Source organism: Nothobranchius furzeri, chromosome 9, assembly GCF_043380555.1.
Source record: "Nothobranchius furzeri strain GRZ-AD chromosome 9, NfurGRZ-RIMD1, whole genome shotgun sequence".
Classification (NCBI taxonomy): domain Eukaryota; kingdom Metazoa; phylum Chordata; class Actinopteri; order Cyprinodontiformes; family Nothobranchiidae; genus Nothobranchius; species Nothobranchius furzeri.
The window spans coordinates 24,318,028-24,334,020 of NC_091749.1; the positions used below are offsets into that span (position 1 = coordinate 24,318,028).

Genomic DNA, 15,993 nt, shown 5'->3' on the forward strand with positions numbered 1-15,993 from the left:
CTGCCCTGCGAGGAAGTCGTACAGTTTGAGCTAAAGCTGAGTGCTACGAGTGAAAAAGTTGCACAGTGTACGCCCAGCTTTACACTGAGTTGGAGAGGACATGCACACACACAAACACACACACATACACTCACACCCACATACACTCACACACACATACACTGAGCTGAGGACAAAGAGGCTGGAGTTGACCTGGGAGGAATGATCTTAAAAGGGTAACAACATAAGACACTTTAATTGAGACGCAGACAAAAGACACTTGAGGGCGCTATGAGACACAGAAGGGAATCTAGAGAGGGATGGAGAAACATCAGGAGACACATGAAGGAAGACACAGACGCAGACCATGACACACAGAGACACTCTTCTATCTGACATTTAAATACATTTAAGTACAAAGAAGGCTTTCTGATATTAGCTTTGCCTATTATGCTACACCTGTGTTTGTCCTCCCTCCTGGTACCAGGATGTGACTACTGGAATGCAAAGCACTCCCCCGCTTTTCTGAGCAATTCTCAGCGTTATTGTGGGACTTGGTCAAGTAATTACTTCCAACTGACTGCCTCTGGAATATTACTCATGTTGATGTAGCTCCTTGGTGAAGTTTATGAAATGATTCCTATTGGATTAATATGATTATTTCTTTTAAATAGAATTTCTAAATTGGTGCCCTGGTGTGAAAAAAAAAGAAACGAGTAATATCGCAGCAGCTAATGTTTTAGGCCAGCAGTTGGGCTTCTTTACAATAAAATAGCTGTTGGTTTTGTGGCGGCTGCCTTTTTATAGATTGAGAGTCATTTATTGTCGTCATTCAGCAGCATGTTAAAAATATGAGAGAACAAATTGCGCTACCCGAGCCAGCCAACAGCTTTAGATTATTAATAAACTCCTAAAATCAGCCTGTAGGAACAAAGAGGAGAGGAGTTAATGAGCCCCACAGGCTGAAGGAGCAAGACGCTCCTTATCCAGGAGTTAAGGCTAGTCACTGTCTGCCTGCAGGACGGAGGAGGAATAGTTCAACTCAACATGCTCTCTCTGTCATAATGGGGTGGGTGGTTGCATGTTTAAGTTACTGAGTGCATCTGCATCAATGACTTTTTCCTTGAACATTCCAAGATTGATCGTACCTAAAAATTCAACCTTTCACGAATAACAGTTGCAGACAACTGTGCTCTGAAAGTTTCAAAACAACGTCTTGTCGTCTTTCATTTTCAATCCACACCAAAGCCTCGAAATTCTCTTCAGAAGGTCTCCTCGTGGCGGGGAAGCTGCTCACAGCATGAGAGTTCTGTCTTTCAGCTCCACAATAGAAACACCAACACATTTATTCTGGGAGGGACGGCTCCTGCTGATTTACAGGACGAGTCTGGAGAAGACAACAAAGCTGCTTCAGGCTCTCTCAACATAAATCACATAAAGATCGATAACCGGTGAAAAGCGGTGACCATAACCAGTTTAATAGGTCTGATCAAGAAGAAGATGATGATGCAGCACTCCGGTAAAAACAACCATCAAGTGAAGGACAGGGTAGATCCACAAACGGGTGCACATTACTCCCTTCCTCACCTAAATCAAACGAAGAAAGATGGAAAATACAACATCCTGCTTCTTCTGCAGTAAAAAGCAGTTTTTACTGCCACCTGTTTGGAAATGAATAAAAGCGAAATGACACTGAGTTCAAAACTTTGAAGAAAATGCGTCTTTCAGCCATCTTAAATGGCATGGGACATCTGCCAGAAACCATCATAGATACAGTTATCTGACCCAATGTCGCCATAATAAATAAAACCATTACGTCATAGAAAAGGCAAACCTGGACCTTATTACTCCAAACAAATGGTTGGAAATGGATTTTTGGAATTTTTACCAGCTAGTTGAGACACACGTGTCTCACCAGACAACAAAAATGGACTAGAGGGGTGTGGAGAATCCTAAAATGATCAAATCCACTTCAGATGTTTCTGGAGTCGCTGGTTAAAAGATCAGTCAAAGTGACATTTGGCTCAAAGCAGGGAGGAAAGTATAGACCGACTCATTTAGAAAGTGTGTTTTCCAGCCTTCAGCCTGAAATGAAACAGTTTTATCACTGAGTTGGTGCACCTTTTAGTTAAGTAAAAACCACCAGATTTGCTAATTAAACTGATACCACTTTTCCAAATTTGGATTAACTTTAAATCTGTCCTTATCCATCCATGGTGTCTATCTCCAGAGGTCAACGGGCAATTAGGCGGGGTACAGCCTGGACAGAGAGCCAGTCCATCGCAGGGCAACACAGAGACACACAGGACAAACAATCATGCACACACACACACTCACACCTAAGGACAATTTAGACCGACCAATCAACCTAACCGTCATGTTTTTGGACTGTGGGAGGAAGCCAGAGTACCCGGATAGATCCCACGCATGCACAGGGAGAACATGCTAACTCCATGCAGAAAGATCCCAGGTCGGGAAGCGAACCCAGGACCTTCTTGCTACAAGGCAACAGCTCTAACCACTGTGCCACTACGCAGCCTATCTGTCCTTTTCCCTGACTGCTAATCAACAACCAATCAGATTCTGGTTTGTTGCCAGGTTGCAACAAACAGGGAATTTGCTTTGGTGATTTGGCAGTGTTTGACATGTGCTGTAGGTCACCAGAGTCCACACTGGAGGAAAAAGACTGATTATTATTGTGGACAATGAAGGTACCAGCGGACTAATCCTGCCCTGTTATACGTGACCTCATACCTCGGACACGCCCACCCGCTGCCTTCTGGGAGAGTTTGTGTCTCATTTGTCTCTTTTTCTGTTTTATCATCAAAGCAAACCAAACTTTATTAGGACTCGTGTACCAACCAGGACTTAGAAGACTAGGACTAGATAGATCTGTAAGTCACTTTTTATTGGATTGGATCAACTGTGTTATTGGTGCTTCTCTGGTGCTATCTGAAAACAAGTTGAAAGCTTTTCTGTGAGGGTGGAAAGGAATCATCAAATATTTGAATAGTTTCAAGTCTGTCTGGTTGAGTCAGTGATGTCAACAACTAAACATAAACAACCGTGTTTCTGATTAAAACCCTGCTCCCTGCAAAGGCCTGTCTTCCTGGGTCCAGCAGATTCAACTCAGCTCTACACATATGGACGTCTACACCGGCCTTTTAAAGGAAACACACGTTTATGGACTTCTGACTTTTGAGCACAAAGGACTAAGAATAACTCACAGCTGCTAACTGATGCCGTTAAAAATATTTCCTCAAGAGCGCAGACAAAAGTTTTGACTCATCAAAAGACTTAACTGATGAACTCAGGCCGACAAAACACGACAGGCCATTCTTCTGATCAGCTCTACAGAACCGTGACGGATTTTATCTGCTGGAAACAAGAATAAAAAATGGTGAGTCACAAACTTCCTGAAGTCTCATTCATGGATGAAGCTGGGAAGTTGTGTTCTCTAAATACTTTCCATAAATAAATGATAGCTGAATCTTAGCAGATTCCCAGTATGTGCATGAGTGGGCATGCAGACATGATAGCAGGCTGTTAACAGGTGAATTTGAGAGTCACCGGTGTTATTCTGTGAGTAAAATATCTGATCGCTGTGGCCTAACCCGTTTCACACGCAGAACAGCAACGTTCCGTTGCTGCTTCAAATAGAATCCATTATAGTCCACAGCGTGTGTCGAACCAGCCGTGATGCGGAACGTTTCCGTCCCGTCCCAGCAGCGGTACACCGCGCCACGCCACCAACGATCGGATCAGGTTCTATTTTTGCTGCTAGCCGCTTCTGGCATACGTCGGTTTCCACAGTCAACAAAGGGCTAGACAGGAAATCACACACTGTTTCAGTGTAAAATCTCAGGTAATTTTCAATATAAAAGTACTGCAGTGATGCAGTTTCATACATGTAGTTTACGTGTGACCTAACGACTTTTTTACTACCAGTATCGTTCCCGAAGTGCAGGGGTGTGTTTTCATGCCGTTGATCATGGCAGAGGAGAGGAACAGCATTATATCAGACATCAAACAGCGATATCAAACGTAGTTTCCTTCTTTTTGCCGTTCCGCTTTCAGTGTGAAACGGCTAACTCTGCACCTCCACCGCTCAGGACGGCTCAGCTCTACTCGACACAGTTCAGGTGGCTTTCCATTAAAGCTCTGGTGATCTCATCACAGCCGAATAGCCCTCAGGTCAAAAAGGTGATGTATATGCATAAATAATAAGTAACAGCAGAAGACATGTTAGTGATGTTGAGTTTTCTGCTCAGTCTGGATTTTTATCACACTCCAAAAAGAAAAGTCCTAGAAAAGGCTGCAGGCCACAAGGCTGAGTAAGCAGTGGCTCCACCTAGCCATTTAGCCAATCGGTAAATGACAGACTGACATCGCATTTTCAGCCTGATTTGGTTTGCTTGGAACCATTTGAAGCAGGTGCTAATAAAGAGGTGGCGACCTGTTAGCCATAACTAGGAAACACCTTGGAACTGGGCCAAACCGAGTTGCGTTGTAGAGTAGGTGCTGGTGGGCAAGGCCTAAAAGCCTTGCACCCTTTCAAGTTGTCTAATGAGCCCCTTTAGGGGCCGGGCGCCCAAATTGGAAACCATTGCTTTACCAAATAATATCAAGAGCTTTAGTCCTCTGTGAAATTCAGCAAATGATGTTCAACCAGTAGCGTTCCATTCATCAGACTGTTGTGGTCCGTGGTCCTTCAGGGTCCTTTAGGCTGGGGAGTGTTGGTGGCTGGTGATCTCCTTAGGTTACCTTTTGATCATTGGTCCTTTGTTGGCACACACCTTCCTCTTCACTGCAGCTGCTTCAGGGAACATTACTCTCATGTTCCACAGGAGGCAGCCATGCTCCTCATTCCACAGGAGGCAGCCATGTTTCTCTTTCCAGAGGAGGCAGCCATGTTCCTCATTCCAGAGGAGGCAGCCATGTTCCTCATTCCAGAGGAGGCAGCCATGTTCCTCATTCCAGAGGAGGCAGCCATGTTTCTCTTTCCAGAGGAGGCAGCCATGTTCCTCATTCCAGAGGAGGCAGCCATGTTCCTCATTCCAGAGGAGGCAGCCATGTTCCTCATTCCAGAGGAGGCAGCCATGTTTCTCTTTCCAGAGGAGGCAGCCATGTTCCTCCTTCCAAAGGAGGCAGCCATGTTCCTCATTCCAGAGGAGGCAGCCATGTTTCTCTTTCCAGAGGAGGCAGCCATGTTCCTCATTCCAGAGGAGGCAGCCATGCTCCTCATTCCAGAGGAGGCAGCCATGTTTCTCTTTCCAGAGGAGGCAGCCATGTTTCTCTTTCCAGAGGAGGCAGCCATGTTTCTCTTTCCAGAGGAGGCAGCCATGTTCCTCATTCCAGAGGAGGCAGCCATGTTCCTCATTCCAGAGGAGGCAGCCATGTTTCTCTTTCCAGAGGAGGCAGCCATGTTCCTCATTCCAGAGGAGGCAGCCATGTTTCTCTTTCCAGAGGAGGCAGCCATGTTCCTCATTCCAGAGGAGGCAGCCATGTTCCTCATTCCAGAGGAGGCAGCCATGTTTCTCTTTCCAGAGGAGGCAGCCATGTCCTTCCTTCCTGAAGGAAGCCTTGTTCCTCCTAGAAAAGGACGCACTTCATAACTAAACAGCATTTGGGATTCAAACAAGCGTTTTTTTTTTTACTTTCTGTGCCAACATGAGTTGCATTACTAAACTAAAATAATTTCTATACATCTGTAAATGTTTTGGGTGTAAACCAAAGAGATTTGTGAGGATTTTTTTTTGAACAAGCAAATTGTTTTCGTTGTGTTGTTATGTAAAAAGAAATAACTAAAGTTTGTTTCTTAGGTTTGTTTTGGGTGGAACTGAGCTGTGACTTTTAATGGGAGCTCCTCTGTAAGCCCCATTATTATGTAAATGTTAAAGCCTTTAATGTTGTGAAGGCTGGCTGTCACTTTAAAGTAACAGCCTAGTTTCTCAAAACACTTGACAGGAAATCTTCATTTTAGAAGAAAATTTGCAATTGTGTTTTCTTTTTAGTAAGTGGAAAACACTGGAACTTCTGTGTCCTTCAAGCTAATGTTTTAGAGTTGTCAAGGAGAAACTTTGGATTCATGTTTTCTTTCCCTTCCCTGAGAGCTGTAACGAGCAGAGTCGGGTCCTATTTTATGCATTTGATTGTTGAAACAGTTAAAGCCTTTAAATGGTGTTCACTTGACACCGAGGGTCACTGTTTTCTGGCTGGCAGAGTAACTTATAGGCTGTGTGCTCTGAGCAGATGCTTCGGTACAACACATCAACACCAGCATAACCACAGGGACATTATACGGAAAACTGCTGGATCTAGAGAAACCCACGGTGTGGGAACTAATACACTTTATCTGCGTTCTTTAAGCAATAAATATGGATTTGCTCCCTAAAATTGCACTGACAAATTTAATAATAAAAAAACACGTATCAGAGTGTTTGCTGCAGTCGGTCTGCTGGTTTCCATGGTAACCAACACCCAGCAGTACCTAGGGATGCACAGGCTAAGCTGCTTTACAGCCACACACTTTTAAAATAAGCGAAAGCACCTCTGTTGCTGTTAAGTGTGGGGCAGTATGGGCAGTGTTCCAGGCCTGACGCTGGAATTACATCCCTGATGAAAGCACGAGCCAGACTGGTTAATGTGTTCATCATTCATCATCTTCTGGGGCATTAAAGCGACTGGAGATAAAGATGATGCATTGATCACTGAAGCAAATCATAAACAAACTGCAGCTCTCTCGAACTTTAATGTCTTATTTATAAAAGTCCAAGTGTTTTTCACCACGACGGCCTCCTGACTAGATACTAGTGATCTGACTCTTAATGCTATTATTCAACAATGACCTGCAGATCTATGCTTATTATCACATTGTAGCCCTGAATAAAGTTGCAATTGAAAACACCTCATTCATTAATTAATTCATTCATCTTGATGATTTGTTGCTTCTTCCTGATTATCAAAAGAACAAAAACAAACATTAACAGACTTTTGGACCATAATTAGCTTGTAGCTATGACTCTCGAACAACAGACCATTAAGAATACGATACAATGCTGTGAATAACCCGATGGACTGCTTTTCGAAACATGTTGCGTGTCTCTGTGTAACTTTTATTAATAATTATTTGTAGATGGTTTCATGAACAGCCTCTGTTAGGAGAAATGGAGTTTATAGCTTTTATGATGAACTAACAGCTAGATTGAGCAAAGACCAACATATATGACTGTCACCCTTAAACATCTCCATTCTACCTGTCACCTCGAGGAGAAGGAGGACTGACCCAAAGCGCAGAACACCAGAATCACTCAATTCAGGAGCAGTCGCATAAATGCAAATTCCTTTATTTTGGATGAGGAGTGAGTTCCAAAGGGGCAGGAAGCCAAGCCTAAAATCAGCAACCCGACTGACAAAAACAAAAACGCTCTTTAATGAGCAAAACCCAGAGTTTCACGAGGAGGAACAGAACAACACTGACAACGACAATGGACCAACAAACACTGAGAGACAAGACAGGGTTATATACATTAAGGGAATTGGGCACAGGTGAGATTGATAACTGAGAGGAGGAGCAGAAGAGGGCAGGTGAGGAAACCAGACCTAAAATCTGTAAGACAAAGCTACTGAACGTAAATAAACCTAAACACTGTAGAAATATGACTAAAGATAAATAAACTAATGACCTCAGAGTGACAGAAATGATTACACTGGAAGGCAGGAGAGGATCATACTTAAACGAGGAAGGAACACAACACACTAAAGGGAGATGTGAACTAGATCATCTAAAATAACAGAAAACTAATGATCAGTGAAGTGACTAGAGGGAAATCTGGAGAAGCTGGGGACCAAAAGGGGGCACAGGAGATTAGGGTACACATGAGGGAACCAGGAGGGGGACTGGGGACCACAGGGACACAGAACATGACACTCCCAAAGTTTATTGGTAGCTACAGTATTATGACATCATTTTATAAACCATCACACAGCCATCAGTTGTTTAACAAAACAAAAACACAAGTGCAGACCTCTCATCAGTCACCACTTGTTGAACTGATGGCCATGACAAGAACATTTTATCAACAATGATGTCCTGGATGGCTGCGCAGTGGCACAGTGGTTAGAGCTGTTGCCTTGTAGCAAGAAGGTCCTGGGTTCACTTCCCGGCCTGGGATCTTTCTGCATGGAGGTTGTATGTTCTCCCTGTGCATGCGTGGGTTCTCTCCGGGTACTCCGGCTTCCTCCCACAGTCCAAAAGGTTAGGTGTGAGTGTGTGTGTGCATGGTTGTTTGTCCTGTGTGTCTCTGTGTTGCCCTGCGATGGACTGGCTCTCTGTCCAGGGTGTACCCCGCCCGATTGCCCATTGACTGCTGGAGCTAGGCACCAGCCACCCCCCACCCCCCGAACGGACCGTTTTCTTACAGATCCTGTGGCTGTTCTCTCTGTTGGTACGATAAAGAATGTTTGCTGCAGTATCAGACCAGGGCTGGGCCCGTGGCTTGGTAGAAATGTTTTAATTAGCTGAAGCATTGTTTAATCCAGTCCTTAGGACGGGGGAGAAAACATGGGCTGCTCAGTGGGAACTCTGGCCTAACTTCCTGCTCCAGGCTCATACTTTATACTGATGCCTTGATCAGTTTTTCAAACGTTTGGAAATGAGAGTAAAAATGACTCAAAGTGAGGGATTAAAGAAGTCCTGCTTGAAGGGAAGAAGTTATTGTCAGCTTTCTCCCATCATTTCCAGCTTCATTCAGTTTTAAATGCATTGGGCACACTCTTAGGATCCTTTAGCCAAATGTGACAAGGCAGTTTCATAGGGAAAAATAAAATAAAATAAACCCACACATTTCTGATATTTTTTTAATAGAAGCTTTTTTTTTTTTTTACTTAGGCTAGCAGGCAGGCTGAAAACATGTCTCACACCTATAGGGAGAAATACCCCTGGGTGTCTTTATTGGTGTTTTAATCAACTCCAACATTTTATTGATTTCAGTGAGAGGCATTTCATAAAGCAGCGGGCCAGAACAGGTTGGCAGTGTGTACCTTCAGCTGAACAAGCAGCAAACTTTTCTCCATGGGAGCCCAGAGTTAAACACAGCTTTATTGTTTGTCAACGTGTACAGAAATGCTTTTGCATTGAATTTTCTTTTTCTTTTGCTCAGACTAAGTGCACATTTCATCTCTGAAATGGAAGACAATAAGAATTATTGCTGAAAGGTTCCTGTGTACCTGCGGCTCAGCTGTCAGCCCACTGGCTATTATTATTCCCCTTTTGTCTTATTGGAAAAATGACAATTTTTATTGCATTACTCCTAAATTAACATATCCAGCCCTATCTGGGGAGATGATCAGAATCGTGGCCTACGGGCTTTGTTCTCTCATGTCTTGGAACATTGACTCACATCTTTCCCCTGCAATCAGCAGCTTAAACAGATGACTGTGCACAATATTGTCTTGCATTAATTACAGAGCAGCTGGAAATTTAAATGAAGTTTAAATGATATTGCAGATCTGTGTTACAGCTACCATTATCTTCACTACAAGACCTTTAAAAAAAGAATGTCACGTCTGTCATTCACCTCTTTTCATGTTGTTTCCAACACCATATGTCTGACTGCCATTTCCCAGCTCCCATTGCAGGAATGGTAACAGAAGAAGCTGTTTGGGGATTAAAATTCACCAAACAATGTGACAATTTAGAGCCTAATTTGTTGGCATTACTGATGGCACGGGTTCATTGAAAGCTTCTCAAAAGGCACCATTAAGCTCTTATTAAAAGTAATCATTACCCATCATTCACAGCTGCTTCTGATACGTCTCCTTGTAGAGGCCGATATTAACATAATGAATCACCATTTGGTGGCTTACTGAAAAGTTACTGAGCTGAGAATAAACTTGGGTTAGTCTCAAATATTGGTTGGCTCTGTTGGTACTTGGCCGAACCGATTCATATATTTTTATTTACCAAAGCTCATATGTTTTCAGTGATATTAATGCCTTTTATCAGTCGACAAGTGTGAATTCTCATTGGCTGCCATTAAATTATGAAACTTTAAATTTTGTATCATTTACATGACAGACCCTACTTAAATTATCCCATCTAACGCCGTTTGACTATAGTGGCCCGTTCCGGTTCAGTTCAACCAACAGCTTTTGAGTGTGTGTGTGTGTGTGTGTGTGTGTGTGTGTGTGTGTGTGTGTGTGTGTGTGTGTGTGTGTGCTGTCCATGGAGGACGTAAAAGATATTAATATAATTGGATCAACAATAACCAGGTTTCTGGTGTTTGGAGCGGGTGGGTTACTATTATATCAGAAAATTCTGAAGCTGTCAGGAGCAACTGACAAGCTGCCTGACCTCAATGAAGGGATGTGTCATGCTGTTAACACTCAGACTCATGCGTTGCTCGAACTAAAATGGAAGCTGGATGTTCTGCCCAGCAAACTGGCTAGTCTCAGAACTCCTCTGTTGAATGAAGAAGCTCATGCCCATGATTCTGCTGTTTGGAGTTATCCCTGAGACTGTGAAGAGACACAAGGCAGAGCAAACAAACAAATTGCCATCATCTGAATCTAGCTCCCCATGTCGGCCTTGAAGGTTGAGGATCTCAAACTCCTCTGTATGCAGACAGATGCTTGGTTCCTCCCACCCCCATTCCTCACATGGGCCTGTGAGCTACTTGGATCAGCTCACAGGGAGGTTGTGTCATTACATCTTAGACGTAGGGATGGGCACCTTTGACATTTCAATCGATGTGGTACCAGTTCCCGGTACCTACAAATCGATACCCGTACTTAACGGTACCACTTTTCGATACTTTTTAGTGTTTAATAGTTATTTTAATTGCCAATATTTAACCATAATTGATAAATATCATGATAAATGACAAACAATATTTTATCATCATAGTGTTGTACAAAATTCTTCAATATGAAAACGTTTAACAACAACCGTTTCTAAATAATACAAAAACAAACCCATCTCTGTATACTCCTAATCCTCTTCTATGCTATCTGGAATAACTGTGATGAGGAGACCCTGTATTTTAAACTACAAATGAAACTAAAGCAAACTTCGATACCATAAAACAGTTTGTATTTTAATATCGTGGTGTTTTACAAGCTAAACCCAGCTCCATGTACTCCTTTTCCTTTCTTGTCCCCTCTGCAGTTTTATAAACTGCTAATTACACAGAAGCAAACATCTTTGTTGGGAAATGTATTTACTTGTTTTGCCATTCATTTTCAAACTATTTTTCTTACAAGTGCACCATTAGCTATACAAACAATAGTGAAACTATCAGGCTAACTTTATCAGTTATTTTAACAGTTAGTTTAAAAGTTAGTTTAACGGTTTATTTTGCTGCTGGAGCAGATTTAGTTGCCTCCTACTCGGATCATTGTCACTGGTTTCATCATCACCCAACAGCCCATCGCATTTAGTGGAGTGAAGCCAAACTTTAGAGCGCATTCACTTTCTTCTAGTTGGAATTTCAGAGTTCCGAGGAGAAAGTGAACGCCCCATTAGCTGAACGTAAGCTAACATATCAAGCTAACATTATCCTAAACATTTTATTTACCTACTATTTACCTACTGGAGCAGATTAAGATGATGATGCCTCACTTAGATCGTTGTTGCTGGTTTCATCATCACCCAGTTACCCATCTGTCATGGATTTTATCAATATGTTTATTAATAACCCATTTCCGATAGTTGAAGAGAAAAGGAGACAATAAGACAAGTCAAGTTATAACTGTGGCATATGCACAAGGCAAAATGCCCCGAACATCTGGTCACAGAGTTTATTTATACCAAAAGATAAGAAAGGAATGAAAGTGAGAGTGAGAGAGAGAGAGAGAGAGAGAGAGAGAGAGAGAGAGAGAGAGAGAGAGAGAGAGAGAGAGAGAGAGAGAGAGAGTGGGTGTGTCTGAATAAGTGAGCATGCAAAAAGGCATAGGGCAATACATATTACATTCAGTTGATTGAATCAATGATCAAGAATTAATAAACATAAAATTTCCATAACACCATCCCATTTAGTGAAGTAGACCCAAACTTCAGAACACTTCCTCTCTGCCATGCTGCTTTGTTTACAGCTCGCCCACTGTGACTGAAGACATTACTTCCGCCCAGCCCAGATGTGCTCACTTGTGCACCCGTGAGCCGTGGTTCCACTGGAACGCGTGTGACCTCTGACAGACGCACTCTGAACTTCAGATCTTCAGCGCGCTGTTAATAGCCTGACACATTTAGAATGCTGTCCCACAGTCAGTGTGCTAATACAGTAATATAATAATGCTAAAATGCTCAGATGGGAATCGTGTCTTGATTTATTTAGTTACATCCACAATGTTCTGTGTGTGAGGTTTACAATGTCAGAACACCTGCATGAGACAGGGTGTTAATTACAATCTGGCAGGCACCACCTTCAGATTTCTCCAACATCGTTAAAAATGATCAAATACGGAACATATCGGCATGCGCCAGGCCAGAGCGCTGAAGCTCGACGCATTGTTATTATGAAGCTAGGGCACATGCGGAGGACACACGCACACACAGTCTTATCTTGAGACTATTTGTGCATTTTTCACTGAGGTGCTTTTTTGTATCCCCACTCTGTCAGGGGTAGGACTGGTTCATAAGATGATGTGTGTGCAGACACACATGCACAGGCAAAAACCTTATAAACTAACTTGTACCTGTGGCAGGTAATAAAAATGTAATGACTATAGGGTGCCATATTCAAGCTAACATCTTTGTGTGTGTGTGTGTGTGTGTGTGTGTGTGTGTGTGTTTGAATGAAATGAAAGCTTTATGCTGAGATGTAACCATGCTCCAGTTAAACACATTAAAGCAATCCCAGTATTCCTGCAGTAACGTGATCCCGTCTCTGCTCTCCACGTTTTATTTTCCATGGATCTTAAGTGATGGTGAAGGATGAAAATTTAGCTTATTCTGGTTCTGCCTCTACATCCTTGACGTTTCCTTCAACTCCATATGAGTTTATGCTTGAACTTTGAAATAAAAAACTTTGGAGCGCTCATCCAGCTGCTTTTGCATGAGGCAGCTTTTGTCTCTGCAGTGGCTAATAATTAGAACAGATGTTAGGAACAGCCAACAGAGTGTTTAGGCAGCACAGCCTCTAGACCAAAACAAAAATGTAACAGAAGAAACATCTCCAGTCTGTCCCTGACAGAGGCAGAACTGCTTCCATCCTTCTGACAAATTTATTATAGCAGCAGGACGCTCTTTTCCTCCATCAGCACTTAGTTATGTTTAACTAGGATGGATATCGATGAGGTGTAAAAAGGCGCACACACACACACACACACACACACACACACACACACACACACACACACACACACACACACACACACACACACACACACACACACACACACACACACACACTTGAATTTCCATCATAGTCAGAGGATTTCTCTGAGATTAAAGAATGAACTATTTTTATCCTCTCCCTCTGAGCCACCCTCACCTATGTCTGATGCAGGTTTTGGGTGAATAACGTTCTAGATTCTAATGAAAGTGTGGCTGTTTGAAGTTTCTCCTGGGCTGTGTTGATGAAATGAACCCTGCACGGCACCTCCAACACAATTCATGGGCCTCCCTTCCCTTTCTTTGTGTTCCTGGCGATGGAGCAGCCTAAGGAGGGAGATTTTAAGCACATTCATTCCCGTCTCTATCAGTGTTACTCTTCAAGTGCTGCCTCACCTTCAGAACACCGTCAGATGTATTCACTTCTGTCCCATGAATGATTTAGTGGCTTCACACTGGATTTGTGCTGGACCCATCTGAGATGGTTCTGATAGTGTGGGATATTTGAAAAACCAAGATTATGGTTTTGATCCATGGCAGATTGAGGAGGTGAGGTGCATCTAAAGAGGACAGTCAGCACCGTGGTTTCTCCAGAGGCCCTGCTGCAGCAGTCTGAGGATGTTTAACAAGGGTGTGTGTGTGTGTGTGTGTGTGTGTGTGTGTGTGTGTGTGTGTGTGTGTAGGGGTGTGTGTGTGTGTGTGTGTGTGTGTGTGTGTGTGTGTGTGTGTGTGTGTAGGTGTGTGTGTGTGTGTGTGTGTGTGTGTGTGTGTGTGTGTGTGTGCGTGTGTGTGTGTGTGTGTGTGTGTGTGTGTGTGTGTGTGTGTGTGTGTGTGAACAGACAGACTTCATTTGCTCAAAGCCAATGACCCTGTTTTTAATTATGTCACATATTTTAGCATTAATAACTCATTACCTCTTGGATTTTGGGGCATGTGGGTAATTACTGTAAACATGAAATACAAACGGAGTGGTCTGTCAGCTTCAGCTTTCCACGTTGGGACAATCTGGCTATATTCTAAGGATTGGAAGGGAAAATCAGCATTAGTGAGCTTATTTCCCCCCCGTAACTATATCAATGTACTTCATACAGTCCATTTAAAAGCCACAGGAAATTTTTAATATTATCATTTTTGGTATAGTCTGCAGAGTAGAACTGCTAGGCTGCACAGAGCTCTGTGAATACATTTATTGTGGATTGCTGGTTTATTATTATTTATTCATTTTTGGTTGCATCACTGCAGTAACTCAGTTTAAAGTACACAAAACAAGATTGAAGGCAACTGAGACCTCTGAGAGAAATATTATGAGCAGATAAAAGAAAAGATGAAACAACAAAGGTAAATGATTCAAACAGTCATATGATCACATCAAGACAAGGATTTCTACTGTTTGTTCTGGAGCTCAGCTCCTGGTGTTATCAGTAAAAACCTGCTTCTGAGTGAGTGGTTGTGTAGAAGGAGATCAGTAGATCCAGTTCTGGAGGCCCATGCTTATTTCCTTGTTTGTGACATCACAAACAGGACTTTTTTTTTTAAACGTCTCATTTTAGGTGCATACTTCTTGAAACCAAACACTGACAGAACACAGATGGACGTATTTTCTTCATGACTGAAGTTTTTATAGGAGAGAGCTTGAGAGTGAAGAAGGGGAGTTTTCTTTGTTCATTTGTTCTGGTTCTGGTCGGGTTTAATAAAGGAACCGGATACTTCAGTAGCAACCTCAGCCTCTGCAGGTGTCACTAACACTGAAATGATCTTTAATTTACTCAATAAAACGAATTCTTGTGGTGGGAAATTATTTCAATTGACTGAATCTTAATTGTGGGCAACGGTGGCAGAGGTTGCAGGTTTGAGCCCCACTCAGTCTGTCACTGTTGTTGTGTCCTTGGGCAAAACACTTCACCCACCTTGCCTGCTGGTGGTGGTCGGAGGGACCGGCGGTGCCTGGGTAATGCAGCCTCGCCTCTGTCAGTGTGTTCCAGGGCAGCCGTGGCTATACTATAGCTCATCACCTCCAGGGTGTGAACGTGTGAATGACTGATTGTGCTGTAAAGTGCCTTGGGGGGCTTCTAGGACTCTAGAAGGCGCTATATGAAACACAGGCCATTTACCATTAATGAAGTGAGTTAATCTTCAACGACCTTAAAGTTTGGTCTGCAGCCCTCACTCGTGTGATGAGCTCAGGCCAGCAGCAGCAGCAGCGCTGCAGCATCGGTGGAGCTGAAGCAAACAGCAGCCTGTTCAAGTGTTTGTCAGTCTAATAAAAAAATACACGAGAGCTTGATGAAAAAGTCTTGTATGCATAGCAGAAACTAACATTTTCAGGGATTAAATGCGTCTGCACGGCGGTTAGAGAAAAGTAATATTTATGCTAAGTGAGACTCTTACTAAGATTTTCTGGAAACAAACTCATAATTATTAAAAAAAACACATATTTTCTTGTTGAAAAATTGATTTTCTCTGCTTCCAGTTCAGACATCAAGATGTGTGTCTCCACCCAACGGTGGTGTCAGGACCTGCTGTGAATGTGTTCTGTCCCCTCGTGCACACGGCTGCCGTAGGAGGGTCAGAAAGAAAAATCTGGCTGCTGTGGCAGCAAACACAACACCTGCGATGTATTTAAAGCCTGAGACGATATTTAAAGCTGACGACGAGTAACCTCGGTAAACAGCATTAGCACA

At 42.9% G+C, this 15,993-nt stretch overlaps 1 protein-coding gene across 4 annotated transcripts in view; it reads left to right on the plus strand.

Moving 5' to 3' along the window:
- Nucleotides 1-15,993, plus strand: part of ntrk3b (neurotrophic tyrosine kinase, receptor, type 3b) — a 368,425-nt gene that overhangs the window by 116,598 nt on the left and 235,834 nt on the right. The gene's annotated exons all lie outside the window — the stretch shown is intronic.